Source organism: Odontesthes bonariensis, chromosome 9, assembly GCF_027942865.1.
Source record: "Odontesthes bonariensis isolate fOdoBon6 chromosome 9, fOdoBon6.hap1, whole genome shotgun sequence".
Lineage (NCBI taxonomy): Eukaryota > Metazoa > Chordata > Actinopteri > Atheriniformes > Atherinopsidae > Odontesthes > Odontesthes bonariensis.
The window spans coordinates 35,254,192-35,277,895 of record NC_134514.1 but is presented as its reverse complement, the minus strand read 5'-3'; the positions used below and the strand labels follow the sequence as shown (position 1 = coordinate 35,277,895).

The 23,704-nt window shown below is 40.3% G+C and overlaps 1 protein-coding gene across 11 annotated transcripts in view; it reads left to right on the top strand.

The window, feature by feature from the left end:
* The first annotated feature begins 482 nt into the window (after window positions 1-482).
* The window catches only part of phldb1b (pleckstrin homology-like domain, family B, member 1b), a 127,439-nt gene continuing 104,217 nt past the window's right edge, over window positions 483-23,704 (top strand). For 7 of the 11 annotated variants that reach the window (XM_075474128.1, XM_075474123.1, XM_075474122.1 and 4 more), the window contains exon 1: window positions 483-656. The gene's annotated coding sequence lies outside the window, so the exon portion shown is untranslated. The remainder of the gene's footprint in view (window positions 657-23,704) is intronic. The other 4 variants (XM_075474132.1, XM_075474129.1, XM_075474127.1 and 1 more) reach the window with 2 other exon arrangements.

The window sequence follows — 23,704 nt, the reverse complement described above, 5'->3', positions numbered from 1 at the left end:
GAATAAAGGGCTTTTGTCCAGGGAAAAGTTACTATATTCTGTACTCTGTTTACCTGTGAGTCCCGCCTCGGGGTAACATTTGTACAGGTCTTCATGAACAACATGGCATTTCTTATGCAGAAGAAAGACAACCTTGTGTCCACATGTTGAAGCTTGGCTGACTGGGCAGGAAAGAGTGAGGGTATGTTTGTGTATGTGTGAGAGACGGATGTTGGGTTGTGTGTGTGTGTGTGTGTGTGTAGGGGGGGGGGGGGGGGGGGGTGAGAGAATGAAAGAGGGAGCATGTGATTCAAAGGAGAGTAAAGAGTTAAGAGGGCGGGGACCATCAGCAGCCAGACAGTGTGTGTCAGCAGTGTCGGCCACATGGCGTTAGCCTAGTGTGTGTTGTGACAGCAAAAGACTGTGTGTGTGTGTGTGTGTGTGTGTGTGTTGAGGAGACACATTGAGTTAAGAGACAAGAAAAGAGCCAGAGATAAGGGAGAAAGGCTTCCTCTCCGGTTCACAGTTAAGAGTTTTTTCTCCTGTGTGTTTTTTGGATTTTTGGTTTTACACCTCCACCAGTCCAACTCCATCTCTATGAGCAGCTGCAGTGTTTGCTTAATCCTCTGGTTTTATTGGACGGCTTTGCTGCGCGCACCCACCCACAACTTCATCAGGTAAAGTAGAAGCCTCAGAAATTCAAGATTAACAGATCACTGCTTTTTTTTAATACTGGCAGTTAATTTTCAAGGCTCTAAGCGTGTGTGAGCATGTGGATGTGTGGATATAATTTTGTGGAAACGGTGCAGGTGCACAAGTGGACGAGTTTGTCCATTAACCTGCTGTAACACCTTGTTTTTTTACTGTGTTGTCACAGTTAAGTATGGCTTGATTTTAATCTAGTGACAGAAATGTCATTTAATTAAATGAATATATCAATAATTAGGTTAAAAATGCAACAAGTTTGTCTTCACATTTTTACAAAAAGTGATGACTCATACAGTTTTAAACTTATTTTTAAGTCAGGATGTGGTTACCACTAGTCGGAATTGACTAATACTTGCTTTTTAACAGGAATTAGTTGTGTAATAGGGTATCTTTTCCTGGGAGAAGGGACATTTGGTTACATTTTGTAGTTGGTTACTATCAGTACTCAAAAATACTGATTTACTGATAAACAAAAATAAACGATGGTGAACTAAATGTAACAGATGACGTATTTCCCATAGGGTTTTAGGAAGTGTATGGTTGCCAGTTTGGAATGAAAAACATGTTTTTACTATGATAATGCAAAAGGGCAGTCACTGAAGGCCTAACTGTGAACCTGCTAAAGCCTCTTTCTTCATCTCAAATCAGTTGTTAAAGATTAAGATTTCCCTGAACTCTTCCTGCGTACACGAGTGCGTCCTTGGTCTATCAGTGGCCCAGACACAACAGTCCAGGCCCGGTTTGCTGGGTGAAGTCTGCTCTCTGTTAAGTCAGAGACTGGTTGACAAGTTGGCTGGCTTTAAAGTTGTTCTAATCAAAATGAAGGTACCATTTGATCAAAAAACAACAACTGTGTTATGTTCAGTGGTTGATTGTGGTGGAAAACCCTTGGAGAATTATCACCAGGCTCCACAGGTTTAATGCTTCTTTAAATTGTTTACCCTGAAACTTTAGAGCCTTACTGTTTTCCTATCAGACACATGTTTCCTGACAGGTTAGCCTGAGCAACCATGTATGAATTTATTTCTTCAATTTGTTTTGGCTTTGGTATGCTTAATATGTATGTTTTGATGACAATTTTTTAGAGAAGTTTTGTAAATATTCATAAGATGTGAGCCAGAATCACTTAAAGTTGTTATTCTCCCTTCACTTGGGTAAAACTGATTGAACAGATAAATGCATTTTAATGTACCCTGCTTGTGATGCAACATCTTAATTTTGCTCCACGTCTAATATATTCACCAGAACAAGCTGGTGCTTTATAGTACTATCACTGTGTGTGTGTGTGTGTGTGTGTGTGTGTGTGTGTGAGAGTGTGTGTGAGAGAGAGTGCTTTTATACATTTTTAAAATGGTCACATTAGAGAAGGTTAAGAGAACCAATGAATTCAAAGGAAATATGCTCCTCCACTTTTCAACCATATTTTTATGCTTGAGATGGTTTTCAAGCTTTTTTTTAAGAACAGCTGCTGCAGATTGTGTCGGAATTAAAAAAAAAAAAAACTTCTAAGAGAAGAAAGTTTTTGATATTGAACAAACTGATCTCATAACAGGACGTCATAGCTCCGTTAGTCCATAGCACAATAAAGGCTTAAAATTGTACATAACAATATTTTCAAAAAGTTCCCAGCAGAAACAAAGCTTATGTCTCACATGTCATCATGTCCACATTCAACGTTTTCATTCATCTCCCCAATCAGACTTTCACGCTCTACATCTCGCTACGTATATCATCATGCCTCATACCTGTTCCACACTGTTGATTTGACCACAAATGCTTGTAAGAGAGGAGGGGACAGTAGTAGGGTATTACTCTGCTGACTTCTATGCAAGACCCCATGAGTTTGGGACCCATCCTATACAAAAAGATTATTCACTTTTCTACTTATCTTTGGCACACAAAAGTTTTCTACCTCACTCTCACTCATGAATAGTAAGGGTTAGGTGTTAAAAGTCATGTCCCATAAACACTACGAAACAAAACAATAGCTGAGAGATATGTTGCCATCTTGTAATTTTTCAGCCATGTATTGAAGCAGCAGGGCTGCGCTTTGGAGATGAACACAAACTTTCCAATTCCGTGTACTGTGGTGAGACTGGGCTGTGTAAAAACAGTTCACTTGCATGACAAACCACATTTCTAATGAAAAGCTGTCGTTTCCACTTTAATGGAAATACATTTTAAACAATACATGCAACCATGTGATTACCTATTGGTTTTATTCAATGTCTGTTACACAGGAATATGTGTCAGTCAGTGTAAAATGGTATCAAACAATGCCAGCACTGGCTAACATGAGCTAACACAAGCTCCTGGTCGTACCAGAACAAGTAAGGCTGAAACAGCTTTGTGCTCAATTCATTTCAGTCAACCTCAGTAGATTTGGTTGGTTTTAAACTAAGCTAAATGTTACAAATTTTCAGTTTAATCTCTTGCAGTCGTACAGTATTATTGTATTACTTTTCCACCTGGTTGCTGCTACTGTTGAGTCCAGATGGACACTGTTGGCGTACCTGGAGAAAAAGAAGTAAGACATGGAGAGTAACAGAGGCAGCTATCTCTCACTGCCATGTTAGCCTCCTGGTCTTCCCACCATCCTCACACACTAGCTGCTTTATGGGCAGAGGGAGAGAGAGGGATCCACACAGGGTTTGCTGTTGTTTGAATCTCTCCGCCAGAGCTGGGCCACATTTTTTGGGCGCCTGGCAGAGAAAACGGCTGTGCACAGCTCCCAAACTGCAGTGATTCTCCAGCGAGTGATAATAAATCCTTTGTTATGTGAGCTCATTCTGTTGAGAGAATAATCAGGCCAGCACAGAGACACTCTATCTAGCCCCCAACCCCACCCCCGTAAACATCCACACAGCCGTATTCTCTTCCAGACTCCCTTGTGTTGGGTCTTAATGCCTCCTCTGGGCGCTCCTGCTGCTCTGCTTCTGCTGTTAACGATACTGGTGATCCTGAATATGATCAGGTTGGCACTTTTCCAATGCATGGAGTTGGCCTTGTTGGATATCTACCCGCAGAGGACTGTAATAATGTTATAATGATATATTTTCACTATATAATATCTGATGAGTTCAAAACCTGTTGGAGATGAGTGATGGAGGAAATGAATGAATGCTGGCAGTTGTTGGTTGTAAATTTGGAGTAAGAGACAGAACATTGTTACATGTTGGCTATTTGCTATAAAACCACCCAGTTACTATATGGAGACCTGGGTGGTGATGATTTATCAGTGGTGTTAAGCTGTTTGAGAAGTAACTGACCTCATTGTGAATACTGGAGTGGTATGTACTGCTGATTAGGATCTGACATTTATTTTACCAAATTTTTGGTCTTTTGGACAAAAACTGAAGGCAAAATTGTTATTACCTTAGAGGGGAAGTAGTTTTTTTTTTTTTTTAATCTGGACCTTATTTCTGGCATAAAAATACGTTCATCTACTCATCGATAACAGTTTGGGGAAAGTCGGCGTCCTTCGGACGATATTTAGATCCGTGTATATCCATATAACGGGAAAGAACAGGGCATAGACAATACAGCCTCTAAAAAAGGTATTATCTGTCTTTATTTCACCAATACTTTAAAACGAATGAGCTGTGCTGTAGCGTCGCTCATCGATGACGTCATCCAACTAGACGCATGTGTAGAAAGCCCCCGATAAGCCCCCCGATAGCCCCCAATAACAACAACACAGCAGCTCTGAACTAACAGTGCAATAGTACGCGTTCATTCATTCATTCGTCTTAAAGTATTGGTGAAATAAAGACATATGATGCCTTTTTAGAGGCTGTATCGTCACTGCCTTGTTCTCTCCCGTTGTGGATATATGCGGATCTTGAGTGATCTAAATATCGTCCGAAGGACACCGACTTTCACCAAACTGTTATCGGTGAGTAGATGAACGTATTTAATGCCAGAAATAAGGTCCAGGTTTAGCCTGGATTTAAACATTGTCAGAGTTGAGGCCTGTCTCACATCTTCTGGAAGACTGTTCCAGATTTTAAGAGCATCAAACTGAAATGCAGCCTCACCTTGTTTCGTCCTGACTCTGGGCACCAGCAGGAGACCCCTCCCTGAGGTTCTCAGAGCCCCAGTTGGTTCATATGGCTCTAACATGTCAGAGATGTACTTTGGCGCTTGACCATGAAGAGACTTGTACACAAGCAGAGCTGTTTTAAAGTCTATTCTCTGAGCGACAGGAAGCCAGTGCAGAGACCTGAGCACTGGACTAATATGGTCGTATTTCCTGGTTCTAGTCAGGACTCGAGCAGCAGCGTTCTGGATGTACTGCAGCTGTCTTACAGCCCGTTTAGAGCCCAGTGAGCAGGCCGTTACAGTAGTCTAACCTGCTGGAGACAAACGCATGGATCAGTCTCTCTAAGTCTGGTTTAGACACTATTCCTTTGATTCTGGCAATGTTTTTTAGATGGTAAAAAGCTGCTGATGTTACTGATTTAATGTGGCTGTTAAAGTTCAGGTCTGAGTCCAATATTACCCCGAGATTTCTAACTTGATAGTTAGGTTTTAGAGAGAGAGTCTCAAGGTGACTGATAACACTTTCTCTTTGTTTCTGTGGGCCACAGACAATGATTTCAGTTTTGTCTGAGTTTAGCTGGAGAAAATTGTTTTGCATCCACACACTGATCTGTTCGATGCAGCAACACAATGTATCTACAAACTATATTTCAAAATTAAATAATATTGATGACCAAAAATATTTGAATGAGGACCTACTCCATGTTTAAATCAATTAAAACATTTTCCAATTGGGATTCCATTTCTTATGCTGAATAATGTAGTTAAGCACTCACAGAAACCAAAAATCTCATTTGTGCAGTGCCTTTACCATTTCAAGAAATTTGAAATGTTTTCAGAAAAGTGTTGTCACTTCACAGTTCTGGACATATTTCCCATCTCTACTATCACTGCACAGTTGCACATTGTTAACAGTTGATATCTGGGAAAACTGTGATAATGCAATTAAAAGACACACAGTCAAAATAATTGCTAGTTTGCAAAATGACAGTGACTGGCAAAATAATTATTTCTGCATGACAGTTCAACTGTAATCCTTTCCATAAATCTGTTGGCAACTAAACATGTCGACATCAAGTTTGAATCGGATCTCTGGTAAATGTCCAGAAGTTTGGACTGTACACGGTCACATAGACAGAGGATCACTTATGATCAGAGGAATGCTTTCCCTGCTATTATTTGGTGAAGCCTCAAAGTATTTTTTGAAGCTCCCGAGTCATATGAAAAGGAAAAACCTTGAATCTTCTCGATTGCATTATGGGCAGAATTGCTCCCTCCTCTTGATCAGAGCCACACACGGCAGAGACCAAAGAAGTAGCAGTGCAAAGAGAGAACCAAGGCAAAAAGATGAAGTTTTTGTACTTTTACCAACAATCATGCTTTTCATTGTATTTACAATAAATAAAAGTAAGAGAGGATAACGGTCCCTTATCACACGAGCCGTTTGCTCAGTAAAAAAAGTTTTTTTCAGTATTTTCAGCTGCTGCCATCCACCACTGGTATGTCTAACAACCACAGTGTTCCTCTCAGGCTGATGTGAATTGTCAAGGCAATGTAACATGCTGTAAGACAGCTCCTGAAAGGCTTTGCCATTATACCTCATTAGGTGATGTGTGGTGATGATACACATGGGTTAGTCTGAATGGAGCATTGAGGAACCTGAATATGAAAGTGACCTACAATTTGTCTGCATTTTGTCCCTTTAACAGACTGATAAAGCTGTTACACATCTCGTGTTTGAATGGGGCTCTGGATAAGACTCAATATGTACAAGAGAAAAAAAAACTGTTATACATAAAATTTAAGTAATAATAATGATAATAACGATAATGATAATAATACCTGAAATGCCTTATCTTTTCTGATGAGTTGATGAATGATCAAATCAAATCAAATTTATTTATATAGCACATTTCATGTACAAAACAATTCAGTGCTTCACATAAAATAAAAGCATTGCAGCAGGGAGTGGAAGAAGCATTAAAAATACATAAAAGAATATAAAGAGAAACAAATAAAATAATTTAAATTAATTTAAAAACAAGCAACAGTCCAGATAAGTTTTTCATGCATAGACACATGAGAAAAGAAATGTGTTTAACCTGGATTTAAAAATGTCTCCATTTGGTGAAAGCTTAATCTCCACTGGCAGTTTGTTCCACTTGTTTGCAGCATAACAGCTAAATGCTGCTTCTCCATGTTTAGTCTGGACTCTGGTGATGCTGAATTACAGTGAAAATATGAAATGACCAGACAACTACAGTGTAAAGGATGTATGGGAATGTTGTGGGGGTTCAAATGGGTCAAGATATCAGCCATGATAACAATATGAATAGAAATAAAACATAGTGGAGATTTATAAATTGTCTGATTTATAATTTTTTTCTAAACTAGACTCGTGTTTACCACAGTACAGTTGCAAAATGATTCAAACCACATTGCATGGAAAATGCAAAGTAATGGAGGCTAATAATTTTGCTGGTGACTGTATCAGAGAGTATTATTTGAGAAACAGACACAGAATAAAAGACTCACTTAATAATGACTTAATTTACTTCTGGTAATTTGTTGTCACCATCTAACAATTGGTCCAACCCAAGACATAAGCAAAATCCTGTGCTTTGTTTAAAGAAACAAATGCGTGGTCTGCTAAAACAAACTCTCTGACCAGTTGCTCAGAATGCTGTTGTACATGAGTAATCAGTTTATACAATTATTTATCATTCTACTACTAAAATGTGTTTATACTCAGTGCAGAGCATCAATGATACACTTCTATGACCTTTTGATCCTTTACTGTTTAAAAAAAAAATCAAATCTGTCCCACTGATCTGATTGGGTTAGATTTAGAAAGATTAACTGTCCCCAAGAGCTGCAACGTGAGAATGGAGCTTTCTGTGGGTCAGATTAGGGTTACGCGCTGCCCAGTCTTCTTACTTATTTACACAAACAGCTGTAGAATCTGCTGGCTGCACCATGTGGGACACATGCACACACAATCAGTACGGATGTCATCTGTGATTTCACCTGAGCTGATTTCTCTCCCGTTTCCTTCTTTCCTCCCTCAGAACTTCCTTCCTTTATTATCTCTAGTCTTTTATGTGCAGAGTGTCTTTAGGCCAACGTTTCATCCCAAAACAAAGACATAATCATTCTCAGACGGCTCAACTGATGCTCTTTTCCCCTGTCTGCTCTCATAGTCACACACTCAGATTTGAAGAAGGCTCTGAGATATTGTTTGCACATGAGATGATTATTTACAATATCTAACCAGCTGTGAGGAATTTTCTGTAGTCATACACCAACATGTACACAAAAACTACATCACAGACCTTTCCCCAAGGAGTTGCCATAGTGACAAAGGATTTTTGGCAGTGGCAGCAGTCTGGTAAAGGATGAGCTCATTGTGGCTGCTCATTTTGGCTGCTGTTCCTCTCCATCACCTGGCCTATTTGGATGGCAGTTCAGTGGACAGCATGATGCTCTGATGAAACATTACAATGTAAATAACTGAATGTGGTCAAAGAATAATTTACATACAAATATATCTGAAGGTGAGAAGCATCAGACAGTAGAAAAATGGAGTGAACTTGTGCATCATATTCTTATTACAAGGAAATTAAAACAGAGAATGTGTGTATTCATCAGACATATTGTTCATGTTTTCCAGTCATTAATCCATAAGAAAGTTTGGTAGTGTTTCAATACAAAGAGTCACAGAGAGCTATTTGGCGGTCTGTGAGCATGTCTGCTCTTTGGATCAGTTTCCATGACTCAAAGGGATACCGGCCACCCCCTCAATTTCACTACATTCTCTCATACTTTACTACCAACAATGCTCAGACTGAGCAGTTTGAGATCTCACTTCTGAATGAGCCGACAGAGAAGGAGAACATCAGACTGCCCAGAAGGGTGAGTGACACTGCCGACAAGTGTGTGTGCGTGTAAAGATGGTGCTGAAGTAGGAGCATCTTTATCAGACTGCAGCAGGTATAAAACATAAGCAGCCTGTAAGCAGCTTTTTTAAAATCAGGTTAAATGCAATTTAAACTTTGGGACTTTAATACAGAACTATATGCTATTAAATGCAACTGTGTAGCTGTCAACCAAACATAGTGAAGGGAAGCATTAAGCACAACCTTAGTGGCAAATTAAAAGCGATACTAAAATGTACTGACATACAGTCCATTGCTTGTGGACATTAACATGTTACTTTATTATGCGTGTTTCAAACTGTTTAGTTGTTGTTGCTGAGACCAAGACAGACAGACAGTGAGTGTTAACATTTGATGTGTATCCAGAGTAAGTCATCTTGGGTACAAAACAAAGCATGCATGGTGTAAATGATTGCACTGCAACACACACATTTCAGAATGTTTTGAAATGATCCAGACCAAAGCAAATGCCATGCTGTAAATGTTCGGTTAGCAGCTAACCATATCAGAGACTCACTGTTTATAGCGTTTCACCCAAACCACAGAGCTATCAGGTCACACATCGGACTTACATTTTTACCAGATAGGATTAGATGTTCCAAATAGGTTTGTAAAGTCAAAATGTCTTATCGAATTGCCAATTTGCAATGATCACAATGACGCATAACTATGTGTTGTATTAACTTGCTTTTTCAAGTGACTCATGGTGTCATTTTATGGTAGGATGGTCTCGTAAATATCACCTGAAGATAAGACAACTGTGTTTCTCACTGCCAATCTTTTTGGCTACTGAGCCCTTAAAATCAAACACTTTTGTCCCCCATGAAATGCCACCCATCCTGAACATCTCAGGACAATTTTAGGACTGCAGAGCATGTGTAAAAATGGCTTATTTGAAAAAACAGTCTCACATCAGCTTATTCCACCACTGCTTCTCCATCTATTTTCTATGCTTCGCCTTCTGCTGGGTTACAAGGCGCTGACACCCAGGCCATCACAGGGCTGTCACTAAGAGACAGACAACCATGCGTCCTCACTCACACTCAGCTTTGGCCAATTTAAAATGCAGACAGACAGAGATGTGGCAGGATTGGCTTTCAAGTGAGAGAGAGCTAACCCTGCCGCAATTTCACAGAAAAGTTGCATAAGTTGTCCTTTGTTTCGAGTTGCACAGAAAACAACTTGTTACGACTGCTCATCTCAGAGACAGCTTTAACAAAACAGCAGCGTTTGACACGCTTAACAAAAAAGGGTTGAACTGAATGTTAATGCTCCTCTATCTATCAACGTGTCCATATGGTGTCCATGGCTCAGTGGTTACAGTTGGTCATCTAATAACTGGAAGATTGGCGGTTTGATTCCTACTCTCGCCACTCAGAAAAATTGGTGAAACTGACAGCTGGAGGGTTGTTAGTCCACCTCCTTGTCAAGGCCGAGGTGCCCTTGAGCAAGGCACCGTCCTCCCATGCTCCCCTGGGCGCTGTGAATGGCTGTCCACTGCTCCAGGTTGGCATCATGAGTGTGTGACCCTGTACATGAGTGTGTCAACAGGTGCCAACCTGGATGGGTTAAATGCAGAGGACAAATTTCGTGTGTATGACAATAAATCTGATCTTAAATCTTAATCAGAATCAGAATGCCTTTATTGTCATTATACATGGTACAATGAAATTTGAAGCCACCAAAAACAGTGCAAAGAGAGTGCGAATATAAAAATATTAAAAATATATAAGTAATGTAAAAAAAGGGAAGGGTGTAAGATGCACAGTTTTTTTGTTACGGTAATTAAATAAATAAAATAGGGTGTTAGTGGTAATAGATAAATAAGGTGTTAGTAGATTCAAGTATATGGATATATTGCACACAACAGTGTTTGGCCATAATTGTTGAATATTGCACATGAATAGGGATTGTCCAAAGGGAAATTACAGGTTCAAAATTTTACTTCTGAGGTCTGCTGTGGCCGAATTATATGCTTTAACATAAATACTAAGCAGTATTTTCCTCATACTGTACATAGTGTGAGCACCTCTCATCACCTTCAATGTGTAGTCAGGCAGTGAGTGTGAAATATGGCATCGGTTTTGTGTTGTCCAGTATGAAGTAGCAGGCCAGCAGCGCTCCCACTCCTCCTCCTGAGGATTACTGCTGTTGAAAGAGCTTCTTTGTCCACGCAAGGCTGGAATGCCTGACCTGCCCCATGTCTTTGGGAAACACTGAGCTAAAAGTCAGTGGAGCCACTGAGCAATGGAATACCACATTCCCTGTCATTCACTCCCACTGGTTTTCCTGTGGCGTCCCTCTGCTCAAGGTGGAAAAAAGGTGGAACAAGAAACACTGTACAGGGCCATGTTCTCTTTCTACTTTTACATTCTTTCAGATGTTGACTTGATACACAAGTTGCATTTGGAGATTACTTTTCCTCCCTCTCTTTCAGTCTCCTACAAATCTACATTGAATTGAAAATCACAGACAGATTTTTTCTTTAAAAATGACCACAAAGTAGAATTTATATGGCTGTTCTGTTAGCAAACAGGTACCTCTTTTGATTTCCAGCGAGATTGAAATAGAGAGGCATTGAAATCCAAAGTCAGGTAACTGTTCAAATAGTAGTGACAAGTGAAAGTGGTCTGGTCTCCATATATATTTCCATATATATTATTCTAATAGAGCTGTCTCAATTCCACTGCTGTATTTAAGTCTAAAACTGACAACCTGTTGTCAAGAACCATTTTGCTGAAACACACTAAAACACTGAACTGTGAACTCTGAATGGTAAAATGGGAGACGAGTATCCACATGATCTTAATTTCTATTCTTTCATGTGTATGCAAAAGGATAAAAGTGTAAATAATATGTGCACTGTTCACAGAAAGATTTGTGCAGCATCAATTACCTGCAGGGAAACAACTGACTTAATAGTTTATTTCAAGTTGGAAGTTGATGCTCTCTGAATGAACTGACATATACTTGTCTTGGATGACCTAATGACCACTAACAGAACAGCTCTGTACTCCATATAACAACTGCTGCATAATACAGCCCGTTGATTTGGGCCTGCTGGGTTCAAAATGGTCATCAGCTATGCAAGTTCAGTTACCTTGAGATATACATTTCTACACTTTCTTAGTTTCTCTCTTTTTTTTTGTTTAAGTTCTTTTCTTAAATTTTATTTCACCATCTGTATCATTTGAGTATAACTGAATTCAGTGGTGAATTCTTTCATACCTCGAGAAAGAAAGAGCCACTGGAAACTTCAAGCTGGAATCTGAGTAGGGTTCGCAGTGGCAAAGAATATTCTTTAAATTATTTACTGTAACAAAACTGTGCTCTCAAAAAAGTAAGACATCATATTATATAATACTTTCCACTCCGACACCAGAGTATGTGGCTGCCAGTGAAGCTTAGTCATTTCAGGCTGTGGATCAGCGTTTTAGTCAAAGTTTTGTGGGTTTTCTGTTGTATGGGATAACAGTAGTTTGGATGATGATAGTGTGGTATGCTCTGAGGTGTAATTTCTACTGTCACTGGAAACAATAATCTAATAATGACAGGCCCTCTGATACTCAGAAATGTTGTGGGGCAGTTTCACACACCGATGACAAACACAGACTGCAGCAAATTGTCTGCTGGGTTTTCATGTCATGCTATTTGCTCTGTTTACGTATGCAGTTGTGCTGTAACCAGCCATCATTTGAGGAAAGTCACCTGCCCATCATTACATTTTCAGTACTGTGCAAACACTGTTATCAAGTAAAACAGTTCTGTTACTAAAGAATAAATATCTCAATCTTAGTCACTGATAAAGATGAGAGGTATATTTCCTAATTTTCTTCCTATTATGTCACATTCCCAGTCCTGGGATTAAATATCTTTTTTCCACACCTCTCATCTTTTTGTTCATTGGGTTGTGTACGTGTAGAGTTGTGCATGTGTGTTCATACCACTCTGGATCTGTTCAAAACACACAGACGGGCCAGCTTTTAGCTGCCTGCTGATAATGGCATCCCTCCAACGGGTTGCGTTCCATGCCAGAATAATGAATCTGTGTTTACTCACCCTTTCAGGCTGTGAGGGATGTACTGCTATCTCACTGTGCATAGATCTACATTTTAATACGAGTGGCTTAGTTTTGTCTTTGGAAAAACATCATTAAGCTGAATGTGTTTCATCATTCAAACCAATTATTATGAATGACTTTCATTTGCTGAATGTTCTGAGTCTGCCTTCATAGAATTTCTTCCAAAGTTCTTATTTGTCTTGGACAAGCTTGTTCTCAAGATGTGATTTAGTGATTTAAACAAGAGTGTGCAGTGCATTTTTCTTACTAATGTGGTCTCTTAGCCAAATCAAATTTAAGAACTGAGCATATCCTAAAACAAATGTTTTCTGTTCCACTAAGTTAATTGCCACCCCAGAGCTTTACCCGGCAGATTAGGCTGTGTTTAAGATAAGCAGGGTTAAATCCATGCATCCATTGTCTTCCATTCATCTGAGGTCGGGTTTTGGAGGCGACAGGTTCAAGAGGCAAACCCAGATATCCCTCTCCCCAGCGACACTCTCCAGCTCCTCCTGGGGGATCCCAAGGTGTTCCCAGGTCAGAAGGGATATATAATCCCTCCAGTGAGTTCTGGGTCTTCCCTGGGGCCTCCTCCCGGTTGGAACATACCTGGAAAACCTCAACCTCAAACAACCAGGCGGCATCCTAACCAGATGCTGAACCACCTCAACTGACTTCTTTTGATGTGGAGGAGTAGCGGGAACCTCCTTCTTTCGGTCACTACCCAGATCTTGTGACCATAGGTGAGGGGTCGGAACAAAAGTGGACCAATAAATTGAAAGCTTCGACTTCCAGCTCAGCTCCCATTTCACCACAACAGATCAGAGCAGCGCCCCGATTAGTGCTGACAAGACCCCAACTGGTCTGTCTATCTCTATCTCAAACCTGCCATAACTGAACAAGATCCCAACGCATTGAGATCCTGTCCATGAAAATCACAAACAGGATCGGTGAATGGGGCAGCCGTTGCAGAGTCCAACACGCAACATAAAGAATTCGACCTAATGCCAAGAATGTAGACACAGCTCTTGATTTGGTAATACAGGCACTGAATAGCTCACAAAAGTGATACCTCATACTCTGTCAGCACCCCCAAAGGAATCCCTTGTGGATTACAGTTGTAAGTCTTTTCCAAGTCTACAAAACATATGTAGACTGGATAGTCAATCTCCCATGACCCCCCCCCCCCCCCCCTCTGCCAGGGAAGATCTGGTCCACTGTTCCACTACCTGGGTGAAAACCACACTGCTCCTCCTGAATCCAAGGTCCAACAATTGGTAGGAGCCTCCTCTCCAACGCCCTGGAGTAAACTTTCCAAGGGAAGCTGAGTAGGTCAATTCCTCTGTAGTTGGAACACACTCTCCGTTCCCCTTTCAAAAAAATGGGAACCACCACCCCGGTCTGCCACTCCACAGGTGTTGTCCCAGACCTCCGTGCGACATTGGAGAGGTGTGTTAGCCATGATAGCCCACCATGTCCAGAGCCTTTAGCATCTTAGGGCGAATCGCGTCCACGCTGGGCGCTTCGCAAACCAGGAAGCTTTTTAACTACCTTAGTGACTTCCGCCATGAACTAGTCTTCCCTCAATCCTCAGACTCTGCCTCCTCAATGGAGGACATGCTAGTTGGATTAAGGAAATTCTCAAAGTGCTACTTCCACCTCCTGATAATATCCTCAGTTCGGGTAAGCAGTTCTCTACTCAGATCAAGCACAACCCGGGATAGACCCTGCTTTCTCTTTCTGAGTCGTCAAATGGTTTGCCAGAACACCTTTGGGCCGAAAGTCCTTCTCCATGGCCTCACTGAATTTCTCCCACACCTGAGTTTTAGCTTCAACAACCACAAACTCTGCAGCCCTTTTAACCTTTTATTTGTCAGCTGCTTCAGGTGACCCCTGGGACAACCGAGTCTAAAAAGCCTCCTTCTTCAGCTTGACGGCCTCTCTCACTGCTGGCATCCACCAGTGGGTCTTCCTGTTACCGTTACAACAGGCATCGATAACCTTCAGGCCACAGCTCTTAGAAGCTGCATCTGCAGTGGAGGTCCTGAACTTTGTCCATTCAGATTTCATGTCCCTAACATCCCCCAGTATGTTAGAAAAATTCTCCTAGAGGTGCGGGTTGAAGACCTCACGGACCGAGGCCTTTGCCAGACATTTCCAGTTCACCCTTACTATGCGATTGGGCTTACCAGGTCTATCCGACAGTCTTCCCCACCAACGGATCCAACTCACCACCAGGTGGTGATCAGTTGACAGCTGTGCCCCTTTCTTTACCTGAATGTCCAAGAGATACAGCCGCAGGTGTGATAAAAAGACTACAAAGTCAATCATTGACTTTTGCATTAGCCATAAGCATAAGCCATCTTATGCTTAAACATGGTGTTTGAAATAGACAATCCATGACCAGCACAGAAGTCTAAAAGCTAAAACAAAACACCACTCTGATTCAGATCAGGGAGGTCATTCCTTCCAATCATGCCTATCCAGGTAACTCAATCATTGCCAACATGGGCATTGAAGTCCCCCAGAAGAATAATGGAATCCCCAGGTGGCACCCTCTTGAGGACACCACCCAGAGTCTCCAAGATGACCGGGTAATCTGAGCTGCTGTTGGGTGCATTTGCACAAACAACAAACAGTCAAAACCTTCCTTCCATGACTTGCACCTGCAGTGATACAGCTCACCGGGGAGAATACCAAGGCGCTCAGCCGGGGGCTTGTAAATGCAATGTGGGCTCCAGGATCTTGCCTGAAGATATTTGGGCATGCAGACTGGGTAAGCCAGGGTTAGGTCCACTAACCTTAAACTATGGAATCATTTTCCAAATGACCACCAACATATTTTGCAGAAACCGTTATAACTCCTTCAAAGACAAGTGCATTATGAAAAATGTTTTGACTTTATCAATAGGAAGTCTGATCTGAAATCTGATCTGAAATCGATTTTCAGATCAGGGTTACTCATCAGTCCCAGACCCAAGATTAGTTTGAGCTCTTTTGAATCTCTGATTTTCCCACGCAAAGTGGAAATCCCAGAAACCTCTTGTGTTTGTTGTTGTGTATCGTCCACCTGGCCCTTATTCTGAGTTTCTGTCTGAATTCTCAGAGTATTTATCCCAGTTAGTGCTGAGTAGAGATAAAGTCATTGTAGTGGGTGACTTTAATATTCATGTAGATGTTGAAAATGACAGCCTGAATATGAACTTTAATTCTATATTGGACTCTATTGGATTTTCTCAGAGTGTTCACAGACCGACTCACTGCCTTAATCACACCCTTGATCTTGTGCTGACTTATGGCATTGAGAGTGAACAGTTAACAGTGTTCCCTCATAACCCAAGTCTTATCTGACCATTTTCTGATAACCTTTGAGTTTACATTACTTGACTATACAGTTTCTGAGAAGAAATTTACGTATAGAAGGTGTCTATCAGAGGATGCTGTAACCAGATTTAAAGAATTAATTCCATCATCCTTTTCTTCACTGCCATGTGCAGATATGACAGAGGACGACTACCTAAACTTTACTCCAGCAGCACTTGACTCTCTTGTTGACAGCACTATAGTTTCAATGCGTACAGCACTGGACAATGTTGCCCCTCTGAAAAGGAAGGTAATCAGTCAGAAGAGGTTGGCTCCTTGGTATAATTCACAGCTGCATGCTTTAAAGCAGACTGCAAGAAAGCTGGAGAGACAGTGGCGTTCCTCTAATTTAGAAGAGTCTCAGTTAGTCTGGAAAGATAGTTTAACAATGTATAAGAAAGCCCTTCGTAAAGCTAGAACTGCTTATTATTCATCATTGATAGAAGAGAATAAGAATAATCCCAGGTTTCTTTTCAGCACTGTAGCCAGTCTGACTAAGAGTCCGAGCTCTGCTGAGCCAGGTATTCCTTTAACTCTCAGCAGTGATGATTTCATGAGCTTCTTTATTAATAAAATTGTTTCTATCAGAGAGAAGATTGATGGAGTCCTTCCCACTATTATCAGTGATGTATCATCAAGTACAGCAGCTTTAGAAGTATCTTTAGAACCTGATTTGTATTTAGACGGCTTCTGCCCAGTTGATCTCTCTGAACTAACAACAGCAATAGTCTCTTCTAAACCATCAACTTGTGTTTTAGACCCAATCCCAACCAGACTGTTCAAGGAGGTTTTCCCATTAATTGACACTTCCATATTGGATTTGATCAATCTGTCTTTGTTGACAGGATATGTACCTCAGACTTTTAAGGTTGCTGTAATTAAACCTTTACTTAAAAAACCTACTCTTGATTCAGAAGTGTTGGCTCATTATAGACCTATATCCAATCTCCCTTTTATGTCTAAAGTTCTTGAAAAAATAGTTGCAGCTCAGCTTTGTGATCACTTACACAGAAATAATCTGTTTGAAGAGTTTCAGTCAGGATTCAGAGTGCATCATAGCACAGAAACTGCACTGCTGAAAGTTACCAATGATCTCCTCTTAGCCTCTGATAGCGGACTTGTGTCTGTGCTTGTCCTGTTGGATCTCAGTGCTGCATTTGATACGGTCCATCACAGTATCTTATTACACAGACTTGAACATGCTATTGGGATTAAAGGAACTGCATTAGGCTGGTTTAAGTCATATTTATCTGATAGATTTCAGTTTGTTCTTATAAATGAAGACTCTTCCTCACACACCAGAGTAAGTCATGGAGTTCCTCAGGGTTCTGTGCTTGGACCGATTCTTTTCACTTTATACATGCTTCCATTAGGTAACATTATTAGACAGCATGGCATAAATTTCCATTGCTATGCTGATGATACTCAGCTGTACTTATCTATAAAACCAGATGAACCCAATAGGTTGGTCAGACTACAAGCATGTCTTAAAGACATAAAGACCTGGATGACTCAGAACTGTCTGCTTCTAAATTCAGACAAAACTGAAGTCGTTATCTTTGGACCTGAGCGTTTCAGGGAGAAATTGTCTAGCTATATAGTTACTCTAGATAGTATTTCCTTGGCTTCTAGTTCTACAGTGAGGAACCTTTGAGTTATTTTTGACCAGAACTTATCATTTGATTCGCATATAAAACAGGTTTCTAGGACTGCCTTCTTTCATCTTCGTAATATTGTTAAAATCAGGAACATCTTGTCTCAGAGTGATGCAGAAAAACTAATTCATGCATTTGTTACTTAAGATTGGACTACTGTAATTCTTTATTATTGGGCTGTCCCACATATTCTCTGAAAAGCCTTCAGTTGATCCAAAATGCTGCAGCCAGAGTTTTGATGAGAACTAACAGGAGAGATCATATTTCTCCAGTTTTAGCTTCTCTTCATTGGCTCCCTGTTAAATTCAGAATAGAATTTAAGATTCTTCTCCTTACATATAAAGCTCTTAATGACCGAGCTCCATCATATCTTAAAGATCTCATTGTAAGATATTTTCCTAACAGAGCACTTCGTTCCCAAACTGCAGGTTTACTTGAGGTTCCCAGAGTTTCTAAAAGTAGAATGGGAGGCAGAGCCTTCAGTCATCAGGCCCCTCTCTGTGGAATAAGCTGCCAGTAAATGTCCGGGAAGCAGACACCCTTTCCACTTTTAAGACCAGGCTTAAAACTTTCCTTTTTTATAAAGCTTATAGTTAGGTCTGTTGAATCTGATAGTGTGTCTGCTAGTGTGTCTTGTCCTGCCTCCACCTCTGGCACCCTCTATACTTTCATTACCCCCTACCCGAACCAGGGTTTGAATCCCATTCCCGCTTATCTTATCTCTTTTATTTCTCCCCCTACCCGAACCAGGGTTTGCATCACCACCCCGCTGTGACTGGTGTGCAGTTGGTGAGAGGCTGAGGTAGCTTGTGGCTGTAAAAAGATGGTTGTTGCGGTGTGAGGAGCAGATCTATATAGGGAGTATAGGGAATTACTCACTGAGTCTGGTCCTTTATTTTATTATTTATTTTTTCGTTAGCACAAGTTTCTTGTGTTTACCTTGAATAGGGATGGCTCAGGTAATCCTGAAACATCCCATAGTTAAGCTGCTATAGGCCTAGACTGCAGGGGGGCCTCATCTGTCACACCTTTCCTCACTTTACTCTCTTTATGTATATGTGATATTATTGTGGTCATTAACTCGTGTTTCCCTGTTCCAACAGATATCCTTTGAATGGTGTTACAGTGCCGCCGCGGCCCTCCCCCCCTTTCTGTCTTCTCAAACCCCAGCTGGTCGAGGCGGATGGCCACCCTTCCTGAGTCTGGTTCTGCCAGAGGTTTCTTCCTGTTAAAAGGGAGTCGTTTCTCTCCACAGTCGCCTCAGGCACGCTCAGGCCGGGAGATTGGACCGAAAAACAAAAAGTTTTCAGTGCAATCTGTTGGTTTTCTTAGCTAGGAAATTGTTTTTGAATTGGTTCTATATGAACGAATTGGATTATTTTATGAATTATGATTATTATTAATTAATTGAATTCCAATTGGCTTGAATTGGACTTACTATCTAAGTGCCTTGAGATGACATTTGTTGTATTTGGCGCTATATAAATAAAAATGAATTGAATTGAATTGAATTGAATTGAAGTTACTGGAGCCAGATGTTTAATGGATCCAGTAACTGGTGACCCTGAAAGGCATTGCTTTTCAATGTGGCACTTCCATATGGGCTTCACTTTTCAGAGCCACAGATGGAAAGAAGTGCCATTGGCTAAAAAATACATTAAATAAAGAGATATCTGCCTCTTGCAGCAAATATAAACTGTATACTCTATAAACTTTAACACTCCAACATACATCATGCTGAACAGAAGCATTAGTAACTAAGTAATGTTCACAGTTAAAGCTGCCGTCGGCAAATTTTTTTTTAGTCATATTAGCTTGAACTGTCATGGGATTCTGGAAGTAGAATATTAAATAGGCTGTTTAGGAAAAATCACGAATTCTGTAGCTCCCTCTGAAGCCTGTAATAGTGCCTGCAAAAATGGAGCGCTCCCGGCTGTTTTTAACCAATCACGTTAGGTTTATTCTTTATCTATTATCTGAGCAGAACAGTCACCAACCACATCTTCCATGCTGAGCGTGAGTCTGCCCCCAGCTTGTGTGCGCGCACACTGGTGTGAACTCACGTGCACAACCTCGTCCACAGAGGGGGAGGGACCTGAAAGTTGTATCAGTTCGAATTTTCCGACTTTAGACTCGGAATTTTGAAAACCTGCCGACTGCAGCTTTAAGGTTAGCACTGGCCTTGGATTGAACTGCAAACAGGAAATGGTCCCTGGCTGAATTCACTGAAGAGGAAGTCTACTTATAGTTACTCTCAGACAGCTGAATGAAGATGTCTGTGTTCTTTACTTCCTTTATCTAAGTCACACTTCCTGCTGCTACTCGCAAACTATTTTATTTCCCATGTTGTTTTTCTACAAAGAGATTCATGATTAATTTATGTTTGTAACAAATGTTTAATAGGAAACACTGTCATATGCAAAAATTCGGTGTTCCATAATAATGCAATATGCTTTTAACTAGACAGTTAAATCATCGTAATGATTATAGTCCTCTATTTAATTACATTTAATTGAAAACACAAAGTTTTTGATGTTAGGATCTTAAGAAGTTTCAAACTTCACTTTTAACTTGAGCTCACAAACACAAAAGGGTGCTTTGGCAGAAGTTGTATTGTCAAGTTCTGTGACACTGGCTGCATGCCTCAAACCAGAACTATTCAGAATGGGCTTGCAAAGACAGTACAGGCAATGGACCTTGTTCATAAAATTGTCACTTGTGAGGTGTAGCAAATAGTGATGGGAAGTGCGGCTCTTTTCCGAGAGCCGGCTCTTTCGACTCCCGAACGGTCTTTATTTAGGATCTTTTGTAGCCTATATTTTACCTTAACTTTGCAAAAAAAAAAATCATGGTTTATGTGTTGAAAACCCTTTTGCTTTCAGTGTTTTTATGAGAGACCTTATAATTGCCTAATTATTTGCAATTATTCTGTGACAAAACCACTCTTACATTAGTTACATTATTATCTTACATTATTATTTCAATCAAACATTTTTATTGCACAAATGAACAAAATTATTTCAAACAAATCCACAGAACAGAACCAAAACCAGAACCAAACTCCTTAATTCTCACGTGAATACCGCATGCTGGTCGCCATGCTGGCTAATCATAACAAAGTTCTGTCGTAACCAGAGCTGGGACTGAGCACTGAAAGTGAAACCTTAGCAGCGTATGGAAAAAACTGGGAGCCGGCTCTTCTGATTCACTACAAAGAGCCGGCTCTCATAGCCGATGTTTGTGCGCATGACCCATCACTTAGCAAACCAATCCAAACCTTTTCCAGACTGTGTTGCTGGCCAGAAAAAACAAACAACAAACCCATCATTTGAATTAAATTAAATTCAGTTTTATTTATAGAATGCCAAATCACAACAAAATTCATCTCAAGGCACTTCAATAATACATTCCAATTCAAGCCAGTTAAGAGTCCAATTCATTCTAATCATAATCCAGTCAAATTCAGTTAATACATTCGAAATTAGTCCAATTCATACATACAGAGCCAATTCAAAAATAATTTTCTAGCTAAGGAAACCAACAGATTGCAATGAAACTTCTCTTTGATCCAGTCTCCGTCCTGAGCATGCCTGGGGCGACTGTGGAGAGAAACAGCTCCTTTTTAACAGGAAGAAACCTCTGGCAGAACCAGACTCAGGAAAAGTGGGGTTTGAGTGGACAGAAAAGAGGGGACAACAAACAGCATAAGACTATTCAAAGGATACCTGTTGGAACAGGGAAACACAAGTTAATGACCACAATAATGTCACCTGTACATAATGTCTTATGAGAAATTAAACAGGGGAAAAAAGAGAGCAAAGTGAGGAAAGGTGTGACATAAGAGCCTCCCCAGCAGTCTAGGCCTATAGCAGCTTAACTATGGGATGTTTCAGGATCCCCTGAGCGATCCCTAACTATAAGCTTTATCAAAAAGGAAAGTTTTAAGCCTGGTCTTATAGAGAGGTTGTCTGCTTGTCCCGGACATTTACTGGCAGCTGGTTCCACAGAGAGGGGCCTGATAACTGAAGGCTCTGCCTCCCATTCTACTTTTAGAAACTCTGGGAACCTCAAGTAAACCTGCAGTTTGGGAACGAAGTGCTCTGTTAGGAAAATATCTTACAATGAGATCTTTAAGATATGATGGAGCTGGGTCATTAAGAGCTTTATATGTAAGGAGAAGAATCTTAAATTCTATTCTGACTTTAACAGGGAGCCAATAAAGAGAAGCTAAAACTGGAGAAATATGATCTCTCCTGTTAGTTCTCATCAAAACTCTGGCTGCAGCATTTTGGATCAACTGAAGGCTTTTCAGAGAATATGTGGGACAGCCCAATAATAAAGAATTACAGTAGTCCAATCTTGAAGTAACAAATGCATGGACTAGTTTTTCTGCATCACTCTGAGACAAGATGTTCCTGATTTTAACAATATTACGAAGGTGAAAGAAGGCAGTCCTAGAAACCTGTTTTATATGCGGGTCAAATGATTAATTCTGGTCAAAAATAACTCCAAGGTTCCTCACTGTAGAACTAGAAGCCAAGGAAATACCATCTAGAGTAACTATATAGCTAGACAATTTCTCCCTGAAACGCTCAGGTCCAAAGATAATGACCTCAGTTTTGTCTGAATTTAGAAGCAGACAGTTCTGAGTCATCCAGGTCTTTATGTCTTTAAGACATACTTGTAGTCTGACCAACCTATTGGGTTCATCTGGTTTTATAGATAAGTACAGCTGAGTATCATCAGCATAGCAATGGAAATGTATGCCATGCTGTCTAATAATGTTACCTAATGGAAGCATGTATAAAGTAAAAAGAATCGGTCCAAGCACAGAACCCTGAGGAACTCCATGACTTACTCTGGTGTGTGAGGAAGATTCTTCATTTACAAGAACAAACTGAAATCTATCAGATAAATATGACTTAAACCAGCCTAATGCAGTTCCTTTAATCCCAATAACATGTTCAAGTCTGTGTAATAAGATACTGTGATGGACCGTATCAAATGCAGCACTGAGATCCAACAGGACAAGCACAGACACAAGTCCGCTATCAGAGGCTAAGAGGAGATCATTGGTAACTTTCAGCAGTGCAGTTTCTGTGCTATGATGCACTCTGAATCCTGACTGAAACTCTTCAAACAGATTATTTCTGTGTAAGTGATCACAAAGCTGAGCTGCAACTATTTTTTCAGAAACTTTAGACAAAAAAGGGAGATTGGATATAGGTTGATAATTAGCTACCACTTCTGAATCTAAAGTAGGTTTTGTAAGTAAAGGTTTAATTACAGCAACCTCAAAAGTCTGAGGTACATATCCTGTCAACAAAGACATTGATTAAATCCAATAATCCAATATGTGGATTGAGCGGAAAACCTCCTTGAACAGTCTGGTTGGGATTGGGTGTAAAATACAAGTTGATAGTTTAGAAGAGAATGTTGCTGTTGTTAGCTCAGAGAGATCAACTGGGCAGAAGCCATACAAAATATACATACAAATACAAATCAGGTTTTAAAGATACTTCTAAAGCTGTTGTACTTGATGAGACATTACTGACAATAGTGGGAAGGATTCCATTAATCTTCTGAGACAGAAACAATTTTATTGGCAAAGAAGCTCCTGAAATCATCACTGCTGAGAGTTAAAGGAATAACTGGCTCAGCAGAGCTCGGACTCTTAGTCAGACTGGCTACAGCGCTGAAAAGAAACCTGGGATTATTCTTATTCTCTTCAATTAATGATGAATAATAAGCAGTTCTAGCTTTAAAAAGGGCTTTCTTATACGTTATTAAACTATCTTTCCAGACTAATTGAGACTCTTCTAAATTCGAGGAATGCCACTGTCTCTCCAGCTTTCTTGCAGTCAGTGCAAAACAGTGTACAACATTTTCTAATAGTGTTTTGGAAAGTCTGATGACAACACTATGACACATCAAAAAACTTCCAAACAGTATGACACTGATAA